Below are 6,287 nucleotides of genomic sequence, written 5' to 3' on the forward strand. Positions count from 1 at the left end.
ATAACAGTAAATTATGTATAATTACATGCAACTAACTCTCAACCAAATCCTAATCCTACCCTAACCCTATAGTAAGTACATGTAGTTGCTTAATATTACAAAGTACTTAAATATATAATTACACTGTAACAATGACACCTTAAAATAAAGTATAACCCTGTTTTCTTCCCTCTCAAAATATTATTTTGCTCCCAAAAACAATATGGGCATCACATGTATATGAGTGGCATTAACTTTCAGTTTTATAAATCACAAATCATGATTCAAATGGTACATAAATGTTTCTAAAAGTGAGAATTGATTCTCATATGCAATTGTTGAATAATTATTTTTATATAATTCTTTTCCGTAATAAATTGTCTCAGCTGAGTCTCACATGTTTTACAGCAGCCATCTGCGTCTGTTGTCTCTGTTCCCTGTAGAAAATGAAAAAGCATTGACCATTACAAAGACTTAATTTGAACATATAAATACCAATAGTTAAAATAGTGTCCTGTGTAAGCCACTTACAGGGATACAATCTTCAGCATTAAAGGCAGGACAAGCAGTCTTAATCTCAACTGCCGATGATTTACCGTCGATTCGTTCACACTTGTAGTTCACACATTTGTCATTAGTTGGTTGCCATGTCTGGTTAACCTGTTAGTGAAGAAATATATAGATTATAGACATATTAAAAGGTTTCTTCATGCAGAAATGAATGTCCTTTAGTTTGATGTAATAAGATGTGTTTTACAATACAGTTGTTAAAATGCTAGAAAGAATGTAAGAACTTACTGAAATCGTAACTGTGATGTTGTCATGCATAACCACACAATCAGTGCTAACACACTCTCCACAGCAATGACCAGGAATAAATTGGTACTCCTGATTCTACAGGAAAAGAGGAGAAATTGATACCTAGCTGGGCATTGTGTTCTTTTAAAGCTGTCTTTGTTTATTATTCACATGTATAACCCAACTGAGCTAGTCTTCATTACAGGAATAAATAGACCTCTATACCTCTGGACAGTTATAGTTGCAATCAGCTATCACACACTCTGGAGAAAGAAGTTTTGTTTCAGGGTCTACATTCCAACCACAGTAACAAAGTGTACAGGGATCATCATTTGGAATAGTTGAGCCAGGCTAGAGAGAAAAATAATGAGAGGGAATAAATGAGCACATAAGTTGTTTAGATATTTTATATGGTATTTATTTATACACAAAAATCTAATTTTACCTGATACACTGTGGTATTATGGACACAAACTTCCGCGGGTGCTGTAAAGAATAAGAAATGAATTGAGTGCACACCTGTGCATTGCACAATACTGAAACAGTAAATTATCATTCATTGAGAACTGTTTTTTGTACTGACAGCAAACAAACTCTGGACAGCAGTTATCTGGAGTTACACTGAAGGATGGTATAAAGCCCAGTGGACATTGTAGTGTGGGAATAGGGCACAGATTTATATCGCAACCTGTAGAACAATATAAAACATTTTTGTTTAGCATTTCATTTTAAGTGTACAGACATTTCTACAATAAATGTTTAGATCACAAATGTGCTGTTTAACTTTTACAAGTCAAAGAGGCTCATCAGTTGAAAACCAGTTTAACAGTAAATATATACAAATAAATAGATGAAATATATAAAAGTAAATATATAAAATGAATAAGTACTTAAATTAATTCTTATATGCACTTATGGAACCATATGTTTTAAAATGCCTGTGTCTCCAATCTTTGTTGTGTTCAGATCACTTACTGCATTCATAGATCTCACAGCAGTCAATTGTTTTGTTGACAAGCACCTGTCCAGGCTTATCACAAGTAACAGGTGGTGAAACAGGACAAGTAACAGGCAGGCAAAGGACCCTCAGTGTTTCACTCTCACACTGACACATTTGACATCCACTCTGCCAAGTATCATTGGGCTGCAAAACCAATAAAACTGGTCAGGTTCAACCCGTTTTCGTAGATGAGAAGCTGACATGGTTTACTTAATTCTGTTAACTTAATTATGTGAATGACCATTTGTTAATTTTGTGGCTTTGCTTGATTTAAAGATGTTCATTGTTCCCCTACACCTGAGACTCCATTCATATTTTAATGAATGGTTCAGCAATCTTTCCATCAAAATATGCAAATCTACTCTGCATATTCAAGAGGCTGCTTAACATCCATTTGCGTTAGCTTGCCAACATGTTATTATTAAAAATGTTGAATTAATTACTAATCCAAAAGTACTTATCCAATGCAATGTAAGTTGCTATGGATAAAAATGCCTGTCAAATGTAAACATGCTAATTTAAAAAAAAAAATCGGCTGAAATGGAGGGCCATCGGCCTACTGATGATACAACCTATGAAACAAAGGACCAAGTTATTTAAAGTAGGATGTACCTGTCTTGGTGGATCAAGAGCATCACACTTAGGCCCAAAGGTTGTAGTTATTACTTCTGTGTTTGTATTAGTTGTGGATATTAATGTGACAGGTTGTTTTGTGCCTATTGTTGATGCACTCGAATATGTGGTTGTTTCAGGAGAAATGGATGGTGATGGAGAGGTTCCACAAGATGTTGAAATCTTCACGATATGACAAGTTGCATTACAGTGTGCAGTGAAGCACCAACCAAAGCCATCAGTAACATTATAAATGATATCACCTGTAAAAGACAGAATTTACACAATTTTATACTGTCTCTCAAATATTCAATAACAATAAAAAAAAGTATGAGAAGTATTTGTACCTGATTGAAAATGTGTGCCATTCACAAGACAACAAACAATAGAAGTGGTTGAGAATAGAGAGGATTCTGTAGTCACAGGAAGGGAAACATGTGGTGGTGTTTGTGTAATGGGAGCAATTGAGGTCTCCATAGATGTGGATGAGTAGAAAACGTTTGTAGTGGTAATTGCTGTACTGGATGATTTGGGTGTTTCGAATGAGGTTTCTACTTCTAAAGTGGATGTTGCTGTAGTTGTTGGTTGGCCAGTTGTTATCACCTTCGGAGGCCTGGTGGTTGACAAAGGTGTCTCAGATGTGGTCAATTCATTCTCAGTTACAGTCTCAGTTGTTGTTACTTCTCCAGTTGTTTGAGTAGCTGTAGATGATTTTGAAGTTGTGTAGACACTGCTTGGAGATGATGTTCCTGTTGGAGGCTGGACAGTGGTGCTTCCCTCCTCGACAAGAACAGTGGTGGATGAAATGGCTGGAGTGGTGGTTGAAAGAGATGTTTCAGCTTTGACTGGTTTTGTTGTTGAAGAAAGACCCTGAGTGCTAACCTCATACCCAGTGGACGATTCAACACTCACTGTTGTTGACACAAGTGTAGTGACTGGCACTGCAGTTGTCTTTGTTAACGTTGTTGGTTGAGTGGATGTAACAACTGGTAGTGAAGTTTGTGTCACTGGGAGAGGTGTGCTTGTGGATGTCGACGTTTCAGATGATGTAGCTGTTAACTCTTCTAAAGTGGTCATTGCTGTAGTTGTTGGTAGGCTTGTTTGACCAGTTGTTACCACCTTTGGCGGCCTGGTGGTGGACAAAGGTGTCGGAGATGTGGTCAATTCGTTCTCAGTTACAGTCTCAGTTGTTGTTACTTCTCCAGTTGTTTGAGTAGCTGTAGATGATTTTGAAGTTGTGTAGACACTGCTTGGAGATGATGTTCCTGTAGGTACCTGGACAGTGGTGCTTCCCTCCTCGACGAGGACAGTAGTGGATGAGATGGCTGGTGTGGTGGTTGAAAGAGTTGTTTCAGCTTTGACTGGTTTTGTTGTTGAAGAAAGACCCTGAGTGCTAACCTCATACCCAGTGGATGATTCAACACTCACTGTTGTTGACACAAGTGTAGTGACTGGCACTGCAGTTGTCTTTGTTAGCGTTGTTGGTTGCGTAGATGTAACAACAGGTATTGAAGTTTGTGTCACTGGGAGAGATGTGCTTGTGGATGTCGACGTTTCAGATGATGTAGCGGTTAACTCTTCTAAAGTGGTCGTGGCTGTAGTTGTTGGTAGGCTTGTTTGACCAGTTGTTACCACCTTTGGCGGCCTGGTGGTGGACAAAAGTGTAGGAGATGTGGTCAATTCGTTCTCAGTTACAGTCTCAGTTGTTGTTACTTCTCCAGTTGTTTGAGTAGCTGTAGATGATTTTGAAGTTGTGTAGACACTGCTTGGAGATGATGTTCCTGTTGGAGGCTGGACAGTGGTGCTTCCCTCCTCGACAAGAACAGTGGTGGATGAAATGGCTGGTGTGGTTGTTGAAAGAGTTGTTTCAGCTTTGACTGGTTTTGTTGTTGAAGAAAGACCCTGAGTGCTAACCTCATACCCAGTGGACGATTCAACACTCACTGTTGTTGACACAAGTGTAGTGACTGGCACTGCAGTTGTCTTTGTTAGCGTTGTTGGTTGCGTAGATGTAACAACAGGTATTGAAGTTTGTGTCACTGGGAGAGATGTGCTTGTGGATGTCGACGTTTCAGATGATGTAGCGGTTAACTCTTCTAAAGTGGTCGTGGCTGTAGTTGTTGGTAGGCTTGTTTGACCAGTTGTTACCACCTTTGGCGGCCTGGTGGTGGACAAAAGTGTAGGAGATGTGGTCAATTCGTTCTCAGTTACAGTCTCAGTTGTTGTTACTTCTCCAGTTGTTTGAGTAGCTGTAGATGATTTTGAAGTTGTGTAGACACTGCTTGGAGATGATGTTCCTGTTGGAGGCTGGACAGTGGTGCTTCCCTCCTCGACAAGAACAGTGGTGGATGAAATGGCTGGTGTGGTTGTTGAAAGAGTTGTTTCAGCTTTGACTGGTTTTGTTGTTGAAGAAAGACCCTGAGTGCTAACCTCATACCCAGTGGACGATTCAACACTCACTGTTGTTGACACAAGTGTAGTGACTGGCACTGCAGTTGTCTTTGTTAGCATTGTTGGTTGCGTGGATGTAACAACTGGTAGTGAAGTTTGTGTCACTGGGAGAGGTGTGCTTGTGGATGTCGACGTTTCAGATGATGTAGCTGTTAACTCTTCTAAAGTGGTCGTGGCTGTAGTTGTTGGTAGGCTTGTTTGACCAGTTGTTACCACCTTTGGCGGCCTGGTGGTGGACAAAAGTGTCGGAGATGTGGTCAATTCGTTCTCAGTTACAGTCTCAGTTGTTGCTACTTCTCCAGTTGTTTGAGTAGCTGTAGATGATTTTGAAGTTGTGTAGACACTGCTTGGAGATGATGTTCCTGTAGGTGGCTGGACAGTGGTGCTTCCCTCCTCGACAAGAACAGTGGTGGATGAAATGGCTGGTGTGGTTGTTGAAAGAGTTGTTTCAGCTTTGACTGGTTTTGTTGTTGAAGAAAGACCCTGAGTGCTAACCTCATACCCAGTGGACGATTCAACACTCACTGTTGTTGACACAAGTGTAGTGACTGGCACTGCAGTTGTCTTTGTTAGCGTTGTTGGTTGCGTGGATGTAACAACTGGTAGTGAAGTTTGTGTCACTGGGAGAGGTGTGCTTGTGGATGTCGACGTTTCAGTTGATGTAGCTGTTAACTCTTCTAAAGTGGTCGTGGCTATAGTTGTTGGTAGGCTTGTTTGACCAGTTGTTACCACCTTTGGCGGCCTGGTGGTGGACAAAGGTGTCGGAGATGTGGTCAATTCGTTCTCAGTTACAGTCTCAGTTGTTGTTACTTCTCCAGTTGTTTGAGTAGCTGTAGATGATTTTGAAGTTGTGTAGACAATGCTTGGAGATGATGTTCCTGTAGGTGGCTGGACAGTGGTGCTTCCATCCTCGACAAGAACAGTGGTGGATGAAATGGCTGGTGTGGTTGTTGAAAGAGTTGTTTCAGCTTTGACTGGTTTTGTTGTTGAAGAAAGACCCTGAGTGCTAACCTCATACCCAGTGGACGATTCAACACTCACGGTTGTTGACACAAGTGTAGTGACTGGCACTGCAGTTGTCTTTGTTAGCGTTGTTGGTTGCGTGGATGTAACAACTGGTAGTGGAGTTTGTGTCACTGGGAGAAGTGTGCTTGTGGATGTCGAAGTTTCAGATGATGTAGCTGTTAACTCTTCTAAAGTGGTCGTGGCTATAGTTGTTGGTAGGCTTGTTTGACCAGTTGTTACCACCTTTGGCGGCCTGGTGGTGGACAAAGGTGTCGGAGATGTGGTCAATTCGTTCTCAGTTACAGTCTCAGTTGTTGTTACTTCTCCAGTTGTTTGAGTAGCTGTAGATGATTTTGAAGTTGTGTAGACACTGCTTGGAGATGATGTTCCTGTAGTTGGCTGGACAGTGGTGCTTCCCTCTTCGACAAGAACAGTGGTGGAT

Source organism: Scardinius erythrophthalmus (assembly GCF_964197995.2).
Source record: "Scardinius erythrophthalmus genome assembly, chromosome: 2".
Taxonomy (NCBI): domain Eukaryota; kingdom Metazoa; phylum Chordata; class Actinopteri; order Cypriniformes; family Leuciscidae; genus Scardinius; species Scardinius erythrophthalmus.